Source organism: Coregonus clupeaformis, unplaced genomic scaffold (genome assembly GCF_020615455.1).
Source record: "Coregonus clupeaformis isolate EN_2021a unplaced genomic scaffold, ASM2061545v1 scaf0149, whole genome shotgun sequence".
Taxonomy (NCBI): Eukaryota; Metazoa; Chordata; class Actinopteri; order Salmoniformes; family Salmonidae; genus Coregonus; species Coregonus clupeaformis.
In genome coordinates, this window is record NW_025533604.1 from 281951 (window position 1) to 303916 (window position 21966).

Here is a 21966-nt window from a genome sequence, read left to right on the forward strand (position 1 = left end):
AAAATCACACTGGACTGGCCATCAGTGCATACAATGACACATGGAGACACAGACCTACCTGCCATCTTAAAGAAACATGGAGAAGTCTTTAATGGACAGCTGGGTAGTATGAACGACATTACAGGGAAGCTTAGCATTAAGCCAGACAGCAAACCAACATTTCTGATAGCAGGACCTGTACCTTATGCTATCAGACCATAAGTCAAGGCTGACTTGGATGCTTTAGTCAACAACAAAGTACTGGAGCCGGTCAGCATGAGTGAATGCATGAGCAACACCCATCTACCAGTCCTTAACACTAGAACCGCCTGTTCTTTCAGCATATAAGAACCCGCTAGAGAAAGTTACCAGGCGTCCACTTTAGCATATGCATCAGATGCATATCAACCAGCAAGGTGCAAGGTGTGCAAACATGGTTGATAAATAAATGCTTGATAAATAGTGCATAAACTGTTGTAAATTATTAATTGCATGAAGAAATATTAGTGGAAATATTTCAATAAAATAACAACAATAGTTAATTCTACAAAGTAAAAATTTAATCGCCTATATCCTATTTCTGTTTCCCTTACAATAAAAACATTACAGTGTAATCCATCTGATCAACTTTATTTGTAGATTCAATTAGTAATAGAGTTATAGTACTTAATAAAGTCAATTTACAGTTTATTTTGACAAAGTAGAATGAAAAATATAATAATAATAATAATAATATAACCAGCCAGGTGTTCAGGTGAAATTATTTGCTGTATTTCTAAACAAACGCACCAGTGCATGAACAATTATAAAGGATTAATTCCATGAATAAATATTTGTGTTAATATATTAATGACAAGATATACAAACAATAATGTGTTGATTGTATCAGACACTGTACCGAGCCTTTACACATGAACCAATCACGTCTTCTCTTTATGCTTCAGGTCCACAGTCAGCACACAGCTTCGGGGCTTTGTGTGAGCAAGCCCCACAAACAAATCGGTTGCCCTGCACACAGTTTTTATGGGACTTTTTCCGTCCGCTCTTACTTACTTGACATTGTGTCTCCTTTTTCCCCAGTGGGAGCTGTGGGGCTTGGGGAAGAGGGAGAGCAGGACCTGCTGTCTTGGCATTGTGTATTTTTCCCCAGTGGGAGCTGTGGTGCTTGGGGAAGAGGGAGAGCAGGACCTGCTGTCTTGACATTGTGTATTTTCCCCAGTGGGAGCTGTGGTTCTTGGGGAAGAGGGAGAGCAGGACCTGCTGTCTTGACATTGTGTATTTTCCCCAGTGGGAGCTGTGGTGCTTGGGGAAGAGGGAGAACAGGACCTGCTGCCTTGACATTGTGTATTTTTCCCCAGTGGGAGCTGTGGTGCTTGGGGGAAAAGGGAGAACAGGACCTGCTGTCTTGGCATTGTGTATTTTTCCCCAGTGGGAGCTGTGGTTCTTGGGGAAGAGGGAGAACAGGACCTGCTGTCTTGACATTGTGTATTTTTATTTTTGCTCACGTGTCTCAAAACCACAGTCTCAGACAGTCGCTCACTCGGCTGGTCTGGTTGAATCTTTCCCCAGAAATGGAAAGACATTGAGCAAGTTGGTTTCGACATCCGCACCTAACCAAAACAGAAGTCACATGCATCATTATCAGTTTCTATCTGGTTTCTATTGGACATTCATCCATTGACGACAGAATATTATGTTACTCGTTGTTGCTTAGTAACCAGAGCAATGCTGGCACTAGAGTGGTCATGTGCTAAATAAATGAACAGCAGGGATGTTGGTGAAAAAAATGATATTTGGAAATAGAGCTGCACCTCTTGAATTTGGAGAGTTATTTGATAAAGGTAAGTGTCATAGAAACTGCAGAATATGCTCTTTCAGATACAGCACTATATAGAAATCACAATGTTTTACCTGCATGTGACTCTGAAGGAGGATTTGATAAAGAGATGCTCCTTTCCCTGCATCTGTCAATTACAAGATGCGTCCATCTCTTCATGTACAATTTGACCACTGATAGGCCTAATATTGTCACTCATCAGACTATTGTCAATGTAATCTGGTCTATAGGCTAACTCTTATCATGTGTGAAATGAGTTGAGGTATAGTTCAGGTGTAGTTTTGATGGGCCGGCTGTGAGGCTGACTGGCATCAGTTTGTTTCCCACTCATCAACTTGGATAGATTCAAGGATATTATTCTAAAGGACTTCTGCAACTCATAGCATGTTTTTGTTTCCCACAATACATTTAATTAGTAATAGAATTATAGTAAATAAAACAGACCTGTAACAGTTTATTTTTACAAAGTAAAACATAAAAAGAGAAATGTATCAACCCACAAGAAGTGTGGTCAAGTGATTTGCTGCTGATAAACAGGCATAACACAAACTCATCATTACACTATTGTTCTAAATGAATTCAACATCTGCACCCTCCTTATCATTCAGTTAAGCCTCATTTAAATTCAATTGTGAAGTAAGGTACAACTATCGCCCATTCATCCATTTGTCATTTATTCAGTGAGGAAAGAGAGACTCATTAGTGGCGCATTTTCTTGGCAGATTAAGTTGGGAATAGGTGTGAAAACAACGGGTAACAAGGCATAGAATACTTTTCTGTTCGTGATGTAAAAATTCTGACAAATGAGCAGTGTAAAATACAAACATTTAGGAAGAGTCAGGGAGCAGGACATAGGTTTTTTTTGGGGTCTGATTCTGGTGTTTAAAAGGCAATTCCACCACTTTTCAACCTCATATTCATCCTCTCCAGCACCACAACAGTGTCTATATTTGTGAAAACAGCACGTTTCTATGATCTGTAGTTAAAAAGACAAGAAGAAAAGTCTTTAAAAAAATGTGACATAAAAGTAAAACCAGTGATTTCCACCTGCAGTGAGTTTCTAGTTTCCAGCCCAATGGAGTAAACCCAGTGATTTCCACCTGCAGTGAGTTTCTAGTTTCCAGCCCAATGGAGTAAACCCAGTGATTTCCACCTGCAGTGAGTTTCTAGTTTCCAGCCCAATGGAGTAAACCCAGTGATTTCCACCTGCAGTGAGTTTCTAGTTTCCAGCCCAATGGAGTAAACCCAGTGATTTCCACCTGCAGTGAGTTTCTAGTTTCCAGCCCAATGGAGCAAACCCAGTGATTTCCACCTGCAGTGAGTTTCTAGTTTCCAGTCCAATGGAGTAAACCCAGTGATTTCCACCTGCAGTGAGTTTCAAGTTTCCAGTCCAATGGAGTAAACCCAGTGATTTCCACCTGCAGTGAGCTTCTAGTTTCCAGTCCAATGGGGGGATTTTATTGCTCCCACATCACTGCAAATCTGATTGGGTTTGAACATTTCTGCTTTTAACATGTTTAAACTTTTAAATTAGGTATTTTTAACTTTATATAATTTTCTACAAAACACAATTTTCACATATGTTCTTCTTTTATTTTTACGGCTGCATTGGACATTTAAAGGTAGTTTTTTTTAAATATATATATAGTTTGCCTCCACAGCAACATGGACACCTGCATGCTATAGGAGGACAGGCTCATTGTAAAGACTGGAATGGAATTAATGGAGCGGTATCAAACACTTAATTTATTTCTTCAATTTCAGCCATAAAAATGAACCCGTCCTCCTATAGCTCTTCCCACCAGCCTCCTCTGGGAAATGTCTCTGTTCTTGTAAAAGAGAAGTTGATAGTACCACATCTTGTTTCTGTTGTATCTACATGTTTCTACATTAAACTACAGGTTCTGTTCTTGAGACTGGTGTGAAGAGTGGGGTGGAAAGGCTTTTGCAACACTACTGTAGTTAGCACACCCCTGTGACTAATTTAACTTCCTGTTTGAGATACTTGGGAGAAATTCAATGTTATCTTTCTACCTTCCCAATACCTTCCCCCATGTCTCACATTCACAGTTATCTTTCAACCTTCCCAATACCTTCCCCCATGTCTCATATTCACTGCTATCTTTCTACCTTCCCAATACTTTCCCATAGAGTGCATTGTCCTTTAGTCTCTATGGGCCAGATGGCCAGTTGGTGAGGGCCACAGCATGGGGAAAGAAACTGTTCAGATGGGGGTCTATAACATCCAATCACATAGGTTTACAGCAGCTGACAGTTGCAACATCATTGCTAATAATGCAAACTGCCTTGGTTTAGATAAAGACAAGCTCTGTACAGATGTAGGATCTTAATTTAATCAGCCTGTTGCAGGATAAACTAAAACTTGTTGTGTATTTGAGGGTTAAAAAGGCTTCTGAAGTTTGTAATTTCCACTTTTCCACCTTTCCCTTTTGAAAATGTCAATTCATTATAATCCACATGATAATTCAAAATGTCGTGTTGCTTCAGGATTATTTTCCTGCTGTAGCAAACGGGCTCAAATTAAGATCCTACATCTGTAGCAATATACCTGTCTTTAATGTACATGGCTATATTAGGAGGACATGATTCTCTTTAGACCATTGTTTCTTGACCATTTGACATATTTTATTTACTGTTGTTTAGGCTGGTTGAATGAGTTCCCTATGAGAGGCTACTTCATCTGCAAGAAAACAGGCGGCCGCACCAGTTTCCTCATATGAAATTAAAAGTAAGTGTGTGTAGCCTACGCAGTTACACAATGGCTGTTAAAACTGTGGGACACATTTATTGGCAACATTAAAATTAGGATAAATGTGTTGAGTTTAAGGAAAGACGGGCAGACTCTGGTAAGTCTAGGCTACATAGAACTATTATATTAGAAAGTTAGGTCGTTTACAGACATTCAATAGTCAGAGTTGGTTTGATATATGATCACTTATCATGCTGACCAACCTGATGGTCTCTGTTGGAAATGTGAAACATGTCATGCCTAGGCTACAAGCTCTGTCCTGCTACTGGTAGGTCTATAACGTTATGGAAACTGATCTGAACAGGTTTAGGCTGGTCATCTAGGATATATAGGCTATAGCTGAGGTATAGACCTCCATCTGCATATCACTAACAAACCGCTATTATATATTTTAACCTAGCCTACTTTACATAATATAAATCTCCTACTTGTTGCAAAAATACTTTCTGAATGTATCAATGATTTCCCCTCAGATAAATCATGCCTGTTTTAGCCCTTCTGTCTACATTCTCAGATTCAAAGACAAAAAATGGCCGACTTTTAATTAATACAAATAAGTGTGAGACATGGCCTTGTGTTGCTGCACTGTCTATAACTACCTTAACAAACAGTGACTTATTATTATTATTGACAGTTAACATGGAGAAGAGATGTCACAACCAGATGTTCATCTGATTGCATTAAATAGCCTGACTGTTTCAATATGTCTGTTAGTAAATGTTTTATTTCTAAGAGATCATGAGTAAAAGAGAACAATGGACATTCTAGAATTAGTTGTCACTGTGGTAACCACAACCAACATGCTGCATCTCTGTTTAGGGGTCAGTGGTCTAAAATGAGTCTCTCTGGGGAGAGAGAGGAGGGGGGCCCTGCCTCTAAAATGAGTCTCTCTGGAGAGAGAGAGAGGAGGGGGTCCCTGCCTCTAAAATGAGTCTCTCTGGGGAGACAGAGGAGGGGGCCCTGCCTCTAAAATGAGTCTCTCTGGGGAGAGAGAGGAGGGGGTCCCTGCCTCTAAAATGAGTCTCTCGGGGGACATGACACCAAAGCTAAGAGGTGAGATTACAATTTTGTTTAAGAATTCGTACGTTTATTTCCGAAACGCTATATCCACAATTGTTTTTCAGCAGAAATGATTGCCTTAGGTCCCTTCAATATTACTGGGTACCTTCAATATTACTGTTCTCAGATTTTTTATTAATGGATTTGAGATGTGTATAAAAATAAAAGTTTTTTTGGCTAAATGCTATATATCCATTCTTTAGCTGGAATGTAATGTTCGTATCCTGTATATTTGACTGTGATACGTGGTTGTCTCACCTAGATATCTTAAGATGAATGCACTTACAGATACCATATCTTAATTTGACCCAGTTTCTCATAGCAGGAAAATAATCCTGCAGCAATAGGAAATGTAAATTATTATGTGGAATTATAATTCATGATTTTTTTTGTAGTGGTCGGTAAATTTTTCATTAGGGCAAATCAAGTTTGACATTTTTTAAGTGGAAATTACAAACTCTAGAAGCCTTTTTAAAGCTTGAATACACTACAATATGGCAACTGTATTGTAAGTCACTCTGGGCCGGTTTCCCGATAGCGATGGAATTTATTATTACTGTGTAAAACCTAGTAGTACTACTTATTTCTCTGAGAGTGAGGCAGATATATTATTACTGTGTAAAACCTAGCAGTACTACTTATTTCTCTGAGAGTGAGGCAGATATATTATTACTGTGTAAAACCTAGCAGTACTCCTTGTTTCTCTGAGAGTGAGCCAGATATATAGTATTACTGTGTAAAACCTAGCAGTACTACTTATTTCTCTGAGAGTGAGCCAGATATATATATTATTACGTGTAAAACCTAGCAGTACTACTTATTTCTCTGAGAGTGAGGCAGATATATTATTACTGTGTAAAACCTAGCAGTACTACTTATTTCTCTGAGAGTGAGGCAGATATATTATTACTGTGTAAAACCTAGCAGTACTACTTATTTCTCTGAGAGTGAGGCAGATATATTATTACTGTGTAAAACCTAGCAGTACTCCTTATTTCTCTGAGAGTGAGCCAGATATATATTATTACTGTGTAAAACCTAGCAGTACTACTTATTTCTCTGAGAGTGAGCCAGATATATATTATTACTGTGTAAAACCTAGCAGTACTACTTATTTCTCTGAGAGTGAGCCAGATATATATTATTACTGTGTAAAACCTGGCAGTACTACTTATTTCTCTGTGACTGAGGCAGATATATAGCATTTTGCAAAAAAACATGATTATTTGTCTCTCTGAAATGAAACCATCAAGTGATAGATTTTAAACAAATACATGTCTGTCATTGAACAACCCCATACCATGATTAGATAGTGAAAAAACACACCAATCTCTTTCATAATTTCTTCAAAAATAAAAGCTAATTTACGAACATTTCTGAAAATGGATATATAGCGTTTTGAAATGAAACTCTTCTTATGTTTCCCCATCTGAGCTCAGAGTAAATGAGAGATGTAATGTTTGTCTCTGTTGTGTTGAAGCCCAATCAAGCAGGAGAGACCAGCCTCCCCTGTACCCAGCTGTGTGTCCATGAAGAGTGACCTGTCTATGAATCTTCCTATAGAGTTCAGAGAGGGAGACTTTTCTACTGAACAAAGGTAAGAAGAACTCATGGGTCATGGTCAGTGAGTTAAACAACACTGTCTCTAGTCATTTCTCCTCTCCCGTTTTCCCATTTATTTTTGTTGTTTTTATAATCCATAGGCTAATCCTTTTTCCATTTTCATAGTCCTGAAACAATATTAAACAAACACATCATTCCCTGTGTGTGTGTGTGTGTGTGTGTAGGTGTGTGTGTGTGTGTCTGTGTGTGTGTGTGTGTGTGTGAGTGTGTGTCTGTGTGTGTGTGTGTGTCAGTGAGTGTGTGTGCACTCCCTGGATGAGGAGATGTAATCTCTATCCTGATTGCCTAGTCACTTTTACCCCTACCTACAGTTGAAGTCAGAAGTTTACATACACTTAGGTTGGAGTCATTAAACTCGTTTTTCAACCACTCCACACATTTCTCGTTAACAAACTATAGTTTTGGCAAGTCAGTTAGGACATCTACTTTGTGCATGACACAAGTAATTTTTCCAACAATTGTTTACAGACAGATTATTTAACTTATAATTCACTGTATCACAATTCCAGTGGGTCAGAAGTTTACATACACTAAGTTTACTGTGCCTTTGAACAGCTTGGAAAATTCCAGAAAATGATATCTTTGCTTTAGAAGCTTCTGATAGGCTAATTGACATCATTTGAGTCAATTGGAGGTGTCCCTGTGGATGTATTTCAAGGCCTACCTTCAAACTCAGTGCCTCTTTGCTTGACATCATGGGAAAATCAAAAGAAATCAGCCAAGACCTCAGACATAAAATTGTAGACCTCCACAAGTCTGGTTCATCCTTGGGAGCAATTTCCAAACACCTAAAGGTACCACGTTCATCTGTACAAACAATAGTACGCAAGTATAAACACAATGGGACCATGCAGCCGTCATACCGCTCAGGAAGGAGACGCGTTCTTGTCACGCCCTGACTCAGGGGACTCGAGATATGTTGAGTGAGGGTGTGTAGTTTCTATGTTGTGTATTTCTATGTTGTATTTCTAGATCGTGTAGATCTATGTTGGCGGTGTGGTTCCCAATCAGAGGCAGCTGTAGCTCGTTGTCTCTGATTGGGGACCATACTTTAGGCAGCCTATTGGCACTAGTGGGGTTGTGGGATCTTGTTCCGTGTTAAGGTATGTTGTGTTGTGCTGCCTTGGACTTCACGTATCGTTTGTTTATTGTTTTGTCGTTGTGTTTATTCGTTACATAAACATGTATGCATATCACGCTGCGCCTTGGTTCGACCAGTCTTTGAACGAGCGTGACAGTTCTGTCTCCTAGAGATGAACGTACTTTGGTGCGAAAAGTGCAAATCAATCCCAGAACTACAGCAAAGGACCTTGTGAAGATGCTGGAGGAAACAGGTGCAAAAGTATCTATATTCACAGTAATAACTAGTCCTATATCGACATAACCTGAAAGGTCGCTCATCAAGGAAGAAGCCATTGCTCCAAAACCGCCATAAAAAAGCCAGACTACGGTTTGCAACTGCACATGGGGACGAAGATCTTACTTTTTTGGAGAAATGTCCTCTGGTCTGATCAAACAAAAATAGAACTGTTTGGCCATAATGACCATCGTTATGTTTGGAGGAAAAAGGGGGTGGATTGCAAGCCGAAGAACACCATCCCAACCGTGAAGCACGGGGGTGGCAGCATCATGCTGTGGGGGGTGCTTTGCTGCAGGAGGGACTGGTGCACTTCACAAAATAGATGGCATCATAAGGAAGGAAAGTTACGTGGATATATTGAAGCAAAATCTCAATGCTACCAAATACTAATTGAGTGTATGTAAACTTCTGACCCACTGGGAATGTGATGAAATAAATAAAAGCTGAAATAAATCATTCTCTCTACTATTATTCTGACATTTCACATTCTTAAAATAAAGTGGTGATCCTAACTGACCTAAGACAGGCATTTGTGAAATATTGAGTTTAAATGTATTTGGCTAAGGTGTATGTAAACTTCCAACTTCAACTGTATGTAGGATCTTAATTTGAGCCAGTTTGCTACAGCAGGAAAATATTCCTGCAGCAACAGGAAATGTGGATCATAATTTATGTACATTTTTGTAAGGTTGATATATTCTTCATAGAAAAAATATATTCTGAAACTTTAGAAGCCGTTTTAAACCTCAAATACATTTCCTGCATTGCATGGAAGTTATTCTGCAGTGGGGGGTGATCAAATTAAGATCCTTTACTCAGAATTTTACTTGGTGATATGGTGCTGCTAGTGATAGACAACATTTAGAGACAGAATACAGACAGAGGAGTTTACACAAAGTTTACGTACAACATTATACACACATAGCTAGAGTGAGCATTGAGCTATAAGAGAATGAGCAGTGGATATACAAATTTAAACAACAGGTGGGTCTAATCCTGAATGCTGATTGGTTAAAACCGCATTCCAGCTGGTATCTATTCGACAAATTACCACCGGCTAAATCTATGACATTAAATGCCTATGTACTCTGTTCCATCTGACTGCGCAATCCACTATCTCATCAGCCCAGCCAGGCAATTTATACATTTGATCGCCACGATAAAAAGTATCTAGACATTATCTCACATTTCTTTTAGATTAACATTTAGTTTGCATTTACATTTGCAACATTGTTTCAATATTCAAATTTGATCTCCAGCTGTCGCATAGTAATGAACGTGTCAGGAGTCGGGATGAGACAGACTGGCAGGCAGCTTTTCTCAACCAGTCGAAATCATGAATACAAAGAAATATCAATAGAAAACAGGTCAAACTAAACGAAGTGCGGCTAGTTTGCAGTTTCTTCATTTCACTTCACCATTTTGGACTATTTTGTGTATGTCCATTATATTAAATCCAAATAAAAATCAATTTAAATTACAGGTTGTGATGCAAAAAAATAGGAAACATGCCAAGGGGGATGAATACTTTTGCAAGGCACTGTATTTGCACAGATTGCTTAACAAAACCCGTGCCAATATATCTTACAAACACCTGCTTCCCAGGCATTATCACTTAAATACAGTACAGTGGGTACACATTTACATAAATATATCTAAGAGAGATGAACAGAGTGCGAATGCAGTATAGTTCAGTTATTTAGTGTACAGTTCAGAGATGGCTTCATGTGGTGTACAGCATACAGTGTATAGTCCTTTAGTCTCTATGGACCAGATGGTAATGTACAGTTCAGAGATGGCTTGATGTGGTGTGCAGCATAGAGTGTATAGTCCTTTAGTCTCTATGGACCAGATGGTAGTGTACAGTTCAGAGATGGCTTGATGTGGTGTGCAGCATAGAGTGTATAGTCCTTTAGTCTCTATGGACCAGATGGTAGTGTACAGTTCAGAGATGGCTTGATGTGGTGAGCAGCATAGAGTGTATAGTCCTTTAGTCTCTATGGGCCAGATGGTAGTGTACAGTTCAGAGATGGCTTGATGTGGTGAGCAGCATAGAGTGTATAGTCCTTTAGTCTCTATGGGCCAGATGGCCAGTTGGTGAGGGCCACAGCATGGGGAAAGAAACTGTTCAGATGGGGGTCTATAACATCCAATCACATAGGTTTACAGCAGCTGACAGTTGCAACATCATTGCTAATAATGCAAACTGCCTTAGTTTAGATAAAGACAAGCTCTGTACAGATGTAGGATCTTAATTTAATCAGCCTGTTGTAGGAGAACTAAAACTTGTTGTGTATGTAGGCTATAGCTGAGGTATAGACCTCAATCTGCATATCACTAACAAACCGCTATTATATATTATAACCTAGCCTACTTGAAATAATATAAAATCCCTTACTTGTTGCAAAATAACTTTCGGAATGGATCAATGATTTCCCCTCAGATCAATCATGCCCGTTTTAGCCCTTCTGTCTACATTCTCAGATTCAAAGACAATAAATAGCCTACTTTTAATGAATAAAAATAAGTGTGAGACATGGCCTTGTGTTGCTGCACTATCTATAACTACCTTAACAAACAGTGACTTATTATTATTATTGACAGTTAACATGGAGAAGAGATGTCACAACCAGATGTTCATTTGATTGCATTAAATAGCCTGACTGTTTGGATATGTCTGTTAGTACATTTTTATTTATAAGAGATCATGAGTAAAAGAGAACAATGGACATTCTAGAATTAGTTGTCACTGTGTTCACCACAACCAACATGCTGCATCTCTGTTTAGGGGTCAGTGGTCTAAAATGAGTCACTCTGGGGAGAGAGAGGAGGGGGGTCCCTGCCTCTAAAATGAGTCACTCTGGGGAGAGAGAGGAGGGGGGTCCCTGCCTCTAAAATGAGTCACTCTGGGGGAGAGAGAGGGAGGGGGGCCCTGCCTCTAAAAATGAGTCACTCTGGGGAGAGAGAGGAGGGGGGCCCTGCCTCTAAAAATGAGTCTCTCTGGGGAGAGAGAGGAGGGGGGCCCTGCCTCTAAAATGAGACTCTCTGGGGAGAGAGAGGAGGGGGCCCTGCCTCTAAAATGAGTCTCTGGGGGGAGAGAGGAGGGGGTCCCTGCCTCTAAAATGAGTCTCTCTGGGGGACATGACACCAAAGCTAAGAGGTGAGATTACAATTTTGTTTAAGAATTCAGACGTTTATTTCCAAAACGCTATATCCACAATTGTTTTTCAGCAGAAATGATTGCATTGGGTACCTTCAATATTACTGGGTACCTTCAATATTACTGTTCTCAGATTTTGTATTAATGGATTTGAGATGTGTATAAAAATAAATGTTTTATTGGCTAAATGCTATATATCCATTGTTTAGCTGGAATGGAATGTTCGTATCCTGTATATTTGACTATTTTGTGTATGTCCATTACATGAAATCCAAATAAAAATTAATTTAAATTACAGGTTGTAATGCAACAAAATAGGAAACATGCCAAGGGGGCTGTATACTTTTGCAAGGCACTGTATTTGCAGAGTTTGCTTAACAAAACCCGTGCCAATATATCTTACAAACACCTGCTTCTCAGGCATTATCACTTAAATACAGTACAGTGGGTTTACATTTACATAAATATATCTAAGAGAGATGAACAGAGTGCTAATGCAGTATAGTGCAGTTATTTAGTGTACAGTTCAGAGATGGCTTGATGTGGTGTGCAGCATAGAGTGTATAGTCCTTTAGTCTCTATGGGCCAGATGGTAGTGTACAGTTCAGAGATGGCTTGATGTGGTGAGCAGCATAGAGTGCATAGTCCTTTAGTCTCTATGGACCAGATGGTAGTGTACAGTTCAGAGATGGCTTTATGTGGTGAGCAGCATAGAGTGTATAGTCCTTTGGTCTCTATGGACCAGATGGTAGTGTACAGTTCAGAGATGGCTTGATGTGGTGTGCAGCATAGAGTGTATAGTCCTTTAGTCTCTATGGGCCAGATGGTAGTGTACAGTTCAGAGATGGCTTGATGTGGTGTGCAGCATAGAGTGTATAGTCCTTTAGTCTCTATGGGCCAGTTGGCCAGTTGGTGAGGGCTACAGCATGGGGAAAGAAACTGTTCAGATGGGGGGTCTATAACATCCAATCACATAGGTTTACAGCAGCTGACAGTTGCAACATCATTGCTAATAATGCAAACTGCCTTAGTTTAGATAAAGACAAGCTCTGTACAGATGTAGGATCTTAATTTAATCAGCCGGTTGTGGAGAACTAAAACTTGTTGTGTATGTAGGCTGTAGCTGAGGTATAGACCTCAATCTGCATATCACTAACAAAACCGCTATTATATATTATAACCCAGCCTACTTGACATAATATAAAATCTCTTACTTGTTGCAAAATAACTTTCTGAATGGATCAATGATTTCCCCTCAGATCAATCATGCCCGTTTTAGACCTTCTGTCTACATTCTCCGATTGAAAGACAGGGATGTAGCTCAGTTGGTAGAGCATAGGCGTTTGCAACGCCAGGTTGTTGGTTCGATTCCCATGGAGGGTATAATTTTTTTAAAATAATGTATGCACTCACTAACTGTAAGTCGCTCTGGATAAGAGCGTCTGCTAAATGACTAAACTGTTTAAATGAATAAAAAATAAGTGTGAGACATGGCCTTGTGTTGCTGCACTGTCAATAACTACCTTAACAAACAGTGACTTATTATTATTATTGACAGTTAACATGGAGAAGAGATGTCACAACCATTTGAGATGTGTATAAAAATAAATGTTTTTTTGTCTAAATGCTATATATCCATTGTTTAGCTGGAATGGGATGTTCGTATCCTGTATATTTGACTGTGATATGTGGTTGTCTCACCTAGATATCTTAAGATGAATGCACTTACAGATGCCATATCTTAATTTGACCCAGTTTCTCACAGCAGGAAAATAATCCTGCAGCAATAGGAAATGTAAATTATTATGTGCATTGTAATTCATGAAAATGTTTTGTAGTGGTCGGTACATTTTTCATTAGGGCAAATCAAGTTTGACATTTTTTAAGTGGAAATTACAAACTCTAGAAGCCTTTTTAAAGCTTGAATACACTACATATAAAGTATAAAGTGATGTGGGATGGCAAAAAAGCATCTAACGACGCACTTGGCTGTTCTACAAGTGGTCTGAGGCAGGTGTTAGATTATGAGCGTTTTCAAGTGCAACGTTAATAACGATGGTTTTGGGAAACAGCTCAGAGATTTAACAATGCTCCTACGAAGGTTCTAACGATTAACTTAGCCTTAAGATGCTTTTGGGATACCAGGCCCTGGACAAAAACATCTGCTAAATTCAAAGGTAAATGTTTTACATACAGATCTCATATTTCTGGATTTTTTATTTTATTTTTTAAAAGTTATATTGATGTTACAAAATGTGAGTTATTTGTTACATTTGACTGTGTAAAACCTAGCAGTACTACTTATGTCTCTGAGAGTGCAGCAGATGTACATTCAATAATTACTTGTCACTGTGTTAACCACAACCAACATGTATCTCTGTTTAGGGGTTAGTGGTCTAAAATTAGTCTCTCTGGGGAGAGAGAGGACCAATTTTCTACTATAAGACGCTTTTGGATACGTGCCCAGATCTCAAAATATTGTTTTAAAAAAACGAATCATTTTTGTTTGACATAATAAAAAAAAGAAGATTACTAATGTACCCGACTTTAAAGACTGGTTTAGTTTATTGTGTTGCTCTGCTCATGTCCGCGTTCTGAAACTGTCCGCGTCCACGCACGGTTTGGCGCCAAGCATATTGTCCAGTTACGCGCAGAGTGGTCTGGAATAACGACGGAGTTCGTAGTACAGTGTTGAGACACCGAAGTTTATTGTTCAATTAGCTTTTTTTGCGTAATGGTCAGTGACAGTATGAGTGTAGCCAGATCCTTTTCACTCGCTATTCTTGTTTAATTGTGTGGTTCACCGTGATTCGCATCATCCTCGAGGCACAGACAAACGACCTGCTAGCTAGCCAAGCTAGTCGGTACAGCTAGCTAAACTAGCTACTCTACCAGCAGCATCCTAGTTATCCTAGCTACCACTACATCATCACCGGCTGCCTGCATTTCTTGTGGACCGATGGAGCTCCCCGGGTTGTTTCTTCCACCTGTTAAATACCGTGGAGGGCTTCTCCTCTCTCGTTGACGGATGCTGGCCTACGCTCCCTCTGTCCGGTTCTCCCTCTTCACTAGATGGACGGTAACTTTAGTGTTTAACCCCTTTGTGTCCAAGGACTGACATTTTGAATATTATTTTCGGGGCGCCTCAAGTGACAACGTTTATTTCTGATAAAATTAGTTCATTGCATCCGCCATGGAGCCCAGTTTAATAATATTACCTTCTTTCCCTGGTTATGAAGTAATCGCTAAAAAACAGGCCTTATGTTTGGGAAATTTTTCACCCTACCAGCTCCTATTAGTTCTATTGAGCTCCGTGACACCGACTCTCGCCTTCAGAACGTTCTATTCCCAGCCCATTGTTCTGTGTCATAATGCCAGCTTCACTATTGTTATCAATGAGACCTGCCTGCGTTGACCCTGTAGGTTTACCTCAGGTAACTTATTATTAACAAGGTTACGTGCTACTTGGTGAGCGCTAACCCTGTAGGTTTACCTCAGATAACTTACTATTAACAAGGTTACAGCTACTTGGTGACGCGGTACACTGTTCATCTGAGTACATGTTGTGGTCACCAATAGTGAGGTGAGACACAGTTTAAGAGGCGATGGCTGGCGGATAGCCATCAAACATTAAACATTTTTGATCATGGTTAACCATATTTGTTTTAAGAAAAAAGTGTACAATCTAAACAAAAACGCATGTCCCTGTCCTCTTTTTCAAGATGTGGCAGATCTTAAACAACCAGAAGAAATTTTTAATTAAGAAATAACAATTTTTCTGATGACTTGTTGTTTCTAAATGGCTGCTGGGTAATTTGATATGCATCGAAATCTTCGTCAAGGGCATCAATTGAGTGACTGCTACGCAGGTTCACTGAGTTGCAAACCAAATGGGTATAATGGGGTGATTGTTGTCTAATCGGGTTGTCTAGCTAATGGATTTGTAGATCTGACTCAGTTGCTACCTCAGATTATGAGAGCCTAGCAAGTGTCATATAGCTCAGTTGGTACAGCATGGCGCTTGCAACGCCAGGGTTGTGGGTTCGTTTCCCACGGGGGCCAGTATGAAAATGTATGCACTCACTAACTGTAAGTCGCTCTGGATAAGAGCGTCTGCTAAATATGTAAAATGTAAATGTAAAAATGTAATGAATGAGTTATGTAGTACCCACAGATGGCCAAAGGGGAGGGACGCAAGAGTGCTATAAACACATACTGTTTTTTTGAAAACCCTAAACCTAACAATCAATCAAATGTATTTATAAAGCCCTTTTACACCAGCAGATGTCACAAAGTGCTATACAGAAACTCTTACCCTACTTATAACCTATTTTAGCCGTAACCCCTAATTCTAGGGTAGGGTAGTCTAGAACACTTTTAGAAACTATTTTAGTAATAATATTATCTTAATAAATACAATTATAGTATTAAATAGTGTTTTAATTATTTTGTTGTTATTTTATTATATGTATAATAGCAAGACAGAGCACTTGATAAATAAGACACATTTGTTTTATTTTTCAAATGTGGTTGAATTAGGGTGACCTAATAAACTCTGTGTGAAAGTCCAGCAATTGGCGTGAGGGCAGGTTTGAGACTGATCTAATACACTTTATTTCTCAGCTGCCTCACCAATGTCTGTACGTGAATTAATAACTTTTAATAGCTAAATATTTCCAACAGATGGCAGCATAAGACCACGAAGCATCAGTTATAGGCTACAAGCAGCAATATGATTGACATGAAAATAGCTTGCAACCAAATACTATATGTCCCATGATTTTCTGAAATGGTCACTCATTACTGAAGTTAGCTATATATCTCGGATAGGGCCTGTGTTGCTTTTGGAAGAGCAATTAAACTAGTGACTATAGCAGGTGTTGAAACCCTGGTAAATAATCACTAGTCAGATGTCCAACCTCAACCCTAGTATAATGCATTTTTAAATATCTAATATTGCGATTAAACAACCTCGGAATAGATAAGACAAGAGTGCGTCTTCCAGCCCACCAATGAATAACATCATGCAACCTCGCGAAACATGGTTAAGGTGGCGATGGCTGGCGGATAGCCATCAAACATTAAACATTTTCTGGTCATGGTTAACCATATTTGTTTTAAGAAAAAAGTGTACAATCTAAACAAAACGCATATCCCTGTCCTCTTTTTCAAGATGTGGCCAATTTAAACAGCCAGAAGACATGTTTTAATTAAGAAATAACCTTTCTTTGAGGACTTGTTGTTTCTAAAAGGCTGCTGGGTAATTTGATATGCATCGAAATCTTTGAACACAACCATTTGTTTGATAATTTCTTTAAACAATAGAAGCTAATTTACGAACATTTCTGAAAAATGGATCTATATAGCGTTTTGTAGTGAAACTCTTCTTTATGTTTCCAAATCTGAGCTCAGAGTAGATGCGAGACGTAATGTTTGTCTCTGTTGTGTTGAAGCCCAATCAAGCAGGAGAGACCAGCCTCCCCTGTACCCAGCTGTGTGTCCATGAAGAGTGACTGGTCTATGAAACAACCTATAGAGTTTAGAGGGAAACTTTTCTAGTGAACAAAGGTAAGAAGAACTCATGGGTCATAGTCAGTGAGTTACAACAACACTGTCTCTAGTCATTTCTCCTCTCCCATTTTACCATTTATTTTTGTTGTTTTCATAATCCATAGGCTAAACCTTTTTCCATTTTCATAGTCCTGAAACAATATTAAACTAACACAACATTCCCTGTGTGTGTGTGTGTGTGTGTGTGTGTGTGTGTACTCCTGGATGAGGAGATGTAATCTCATGTTTTGTCCACAGAAACCAACAGGAGAGATCAGAGTCAGAGATTCTCAGTGGTCAGTCTTCCCAGAGTCATCAAACAGACCTGGCCTCCATATTCAGTGTATGTGGTCCTGTTATGTACTTTGGTTATGTAATTTGTTTTTCGTTTACCTCAAGGTAAAGTTGATCTGTCAATCATTCATTAATATGTTAATGAGAAAACATTTATTCTCTTGCTTAACTTATTTACTTGATTTATTTCAGTTGCTTGAAGAGAATATTATGACATTTGTGAAGAACGAGCTGAATATGTTCAAGAGGATTCTTAGTCCAGAACTCCCAGAAGGCTTTGAGAGTCAGAAGCAGGATAAGGAAGTGGTGGATGATGAGAGAGTGAGAAGCAGGAGAGCAGTGCCAGAGAGGGGGCTCATGAAAGATCACACTGCACGTCCTGAGGAAAATGAACCAGAAGGAGCTTGCTGACACACTGGAGAAAAGTAAGAGTTGTCTGCCTCTATGTTGAATGCTGTTTTAGAACATTTAAAAGCTGTAGCTAAAGTACAGCTAAAAGTAGCTGTGTAACTCAATGATATTGTGGCAGCCTTAACACAACACCTAGTGACCTCATCAAGTAGCAGCAGTGATGTGTTGTGGTGATTAATTTAGACAGAGAGAAGAGGAGAGACAGAGGAGAGAGAGAGAGAGAAAAGAACATTATTAATGCCATCAATAATACCAATAATGATATAAATCAGTCACACCAGTGTGTAATACATTATGAAAACATTTACAGATTTATACAGACAGTTAAGAGAATAAATGATTATAATTCTAAACTTTATAAGACAGTCTTACAATACTGTAGGCATTAAAACAGACGTAATATTAATATCCTCTGTGTTATTTCTTCATTCAGATGAGCTTGCTGTGATTTGCCAACGTGAACTCAAATCTAATCTAAAGAAGAAGTTTCAATGTGTATTTGAGGGGATCGCTAAAACAAGGAAACCAAACACTTCTCAATAAGATCTACACAGAGCTCTACATCACAGAGGGTGGAACAGGAGAGGTCAATAATGAACATGAGCTGAGACAGATTGAGACAACAACCAGGAAACAAGCAAGACCAGAGACTGCAATCAAATGTAACGACATCTTCAAACCCTTAACTGGACAAGACAAACTTATCAGAACTGTGCTGACAAAGGGAGTGTTGGCATTGGAAAAACAGTCTCTGTGCAGAAGTTCATTCTGGACTGGGCTGAAGGAAAAGCAAATCAGGATGTCCAATTTGTATTTTCATTCCCTTTTCGGGAGCTGAATTTGATGAAAAATGAAAAACACACTTTGATTGAACTTCTTAATCATTTCTCAATGGAAACCAAACAATCAAGAATCTCCAACTACGACAAGTACAACGTTCTGTTCATCTTTGATGGTCTGGATGAGTGCCGACTGCTCCTAGACTTCCAGAAGAACAAGATCTGTTGTGACGTCACAGAGTCAACCTCACTGGATGTTCGCTGACAAATCTCATCAAGGGAAATCTGCTTCCCTCTGCTCCTCCTCTGGATAACTACCCGACCTGCAGCAGCCAATAAGATCCCTTCAGGGTGTGTTGGCCAGGTGACAGAGGTACGAGGGGTTCAATGACCCACAGAAGGAGGAGTACTTCAGGAAGAGATTCAGTGATGAGGACCTGGCCAGCAGAATCATCTCACACATAAAGACATCAAGGAGCCTCCACATCATGTGCCACATTCCAGTCTTCTGTTGGATTTCTGCAATAGTCCTTGAACACATGCTGAAACATAAGAGAGAAGAGAGATGCCCAAGACTTGACTGAGATGTACTCACACCTTGTGGTGTTTCATACTGAACAGAAGAATGAAAAGTATCTTGGGAAAGAAGAGACAGGTCCACACTGGAATAAAGAGAGCATTCTGTCACTGGGAAAACTGGCTTTTCAACAGCTTGTGAATGGCAATCTGATTTTCTATGAAGAAGACCTGAAAGAGGCTGGCATTGATGTCAATGAAGCCTCAGTGTACTCAGGATTGTGCACAGAACTCTTTAAAGAGGAATGTGGGCTGTACCAGGACAAGGTGTACTGCTTCGTGCATCTGAGCATTCAGGAGTTTCTGGCGCTGTATATGTGTTCCTCTCATTCATCAACAACAATGAGAATCTAATGGCAAAACCTCAATCAACCAGGAACTTTTTTGCACTGTTCAGAGACAAGCCTGAAGTTACTGTATACAAGAGTGCTGTGGATAAAGCCTTACAAAGTGAGACAGGAAACCTGGACCTTTTCCTCCGCTTCCTACTGGGCCTCTCACTGGAGTCCAATCAGAAGCACTTACGAGGTCTACTGACAAAGACAAGATTCAGCTCACAGAGCCATGAAGAAACAGTCAAGTACATCAAGGAGAAGATCAGGAGAATCCTCTCCAGAGAGGTGCATCAATCTGTTCCACTGTCTGAATGAACTGAATGACCATTCTCTAGTGGATGAGATCCAAAGCTACCTGAGCTCAGGAAGTCTCTCAGAAGAAGAACTGTCACCTGCACAGTGGTCAGCTCTGGTATTTGTGTTGCTGACTTCAGAAAATGAGCTGGATGTGTTTGACCTGAAGAAATACTCCAGATCAGAGGAAGGACTTCTGAGGCTGCTGCCAGTGGTCAAAGCCTCCAGAGCTGCTCTGTGAGTACATAAAATGACATTTAAGTACTAATCATCAGGAAGAAATATTCAGTTTAGAGAAATATATGTATTATTGAAAAACATATTGAATCAATGCATTGATGTTCACATTAGTATAACAATATGACTATACAATTCTAGGAGACGGAAGATGAATCTATATGTTGTTTGAGAGAATAAACCAAATGCATCTGCCATTGTCCTTCTACACTACTGGTTAAATTAACAGTGTGTTTGTGAAATCATGATGATCTCTCTGTCAGGCTGTCAGGCTGTGGAGTCACAGAGGAAGGCTGTGGCTTCTCTGGTATCAGCTCTGAGATCAAACCCCTCACACCTAGAGAGCTGGATCTGAGTAACAATGACCTGGAAGGATTCAGGAGTGAAGCTGCTCTCTGCTGGACTGGGGGATCCCCACTGTAAACTGGAGACTCTGAGGTCACTATTCCTGTAGTTGGTCAACAAGTGATAACTGTTCACCAGATCCACATGTGTTTACCAGGCGTACACATAGTCCACACCATATGTGTTTGGACAGTGAAGTTTACAGTTTTAAATTTGGCGCTATGCTCCAGCATTTTGGATTTGAGATAGTAAGTTTCATATTAGGAAACAGTATATAATGTAACCTTTTATTTGAGGATATTTTCATACACATCTGTGTTACTGTTTAGAAATGAAAGCACTTTATGTATCTAGTTCTCCCATTTGAAAAATGATGAATGAGAAAGTTACAGAGGAACAAGTATCGTACCTCTGTTATTGGTAATGGTGAGAGGTTAGCATGTTTTGTTGTAGCCTCTGTAACTTTCTCACTCATTATTATTCATGATTCATTCATGATTTTTATTAATCATGGCATCATCAGGATTAATTTAGTAGTGTTTAGAAACATGTTATCTACTCACTTAGACAGAAAATTACTCCAGTCATCATCCACCATTCAGTTACTATTGGGCAAAACATAACCCACAACACAACCAAAACAAACTGCAAATGCAACCAACGAGTTTGGATCAAAATACTAAACTTTTGACTACTTTAATACACTATAAGTGAATTGGTCAGACTACTTATGACTTCTTCAAATAGGGGGACTAGATACATAAAGTGCTTTCATTTCTAAACGGTGAAACAGATATGTATTAAAATACCCTAAAATAAAAGGTGACATTATATATTGTCACCTCATATGAAACATTTGATCTCAAATCCAAAATGCTGGAGTATAGAGCCACATTTAAAATGTTAGCTTCACTGTCAAAATATATATGGTGTGGACTGTATACTCAATACAATCTAAATCTGATACCTCACTGTCTGTCTTTTGACTGATACTGCTTTTTAAAGTGCTCTGGTCAGTCTACTCAAATATTTGTACTTTTATATTTGTCTCTCTACAAGCAATACTTTGATAATTTGTCATTTCTAATAATGATACATTAATTTATGAATAGATATGGCAGGTTTCAGGACACTGATGTATCTTAATATGTAGAAAAAATATACTGCCACTATTTTCACCGCCAAAGAATAGAGCAGTGTGATTTTATATATGATTTGACTCTTTGCAGGCTGTCACGCTTGTCTAGTCACAGAGGAAGGCTGTGCTTCTCTGGTCTCAGCTCTGAAGTCAAACCCCCTCACACCTGAGAGAGCTGGATCTGAGTAACAATGACCTGGAAGGATTCAGGAGTGAAGC

At 39.3% G+C, this 21966-nt stretch overlaps 1 long non-coding RNA gene across 1 annotated transcript; it reads left to right on the top strand.

The window, feature by feature from the left end:
- The first annotated feature begins 1722 nt into the window (after nucleotides 1–1722).
- On the top strand, nucleotides 1723–5446 carry LOC123483537. The gene is made up of 3 exons (XR_006658300.1): nucleotides 1723–1820; nucleotides 4481–4565; nucleotides 5406–5446. It is a non-coding gene; the product is annotated as an uncharacterized LOC123483537 (long non-coding RNA).
- The last annotated feature ends 16520 nt before the right edge of the window (nucleotides 5447–21966 follow it).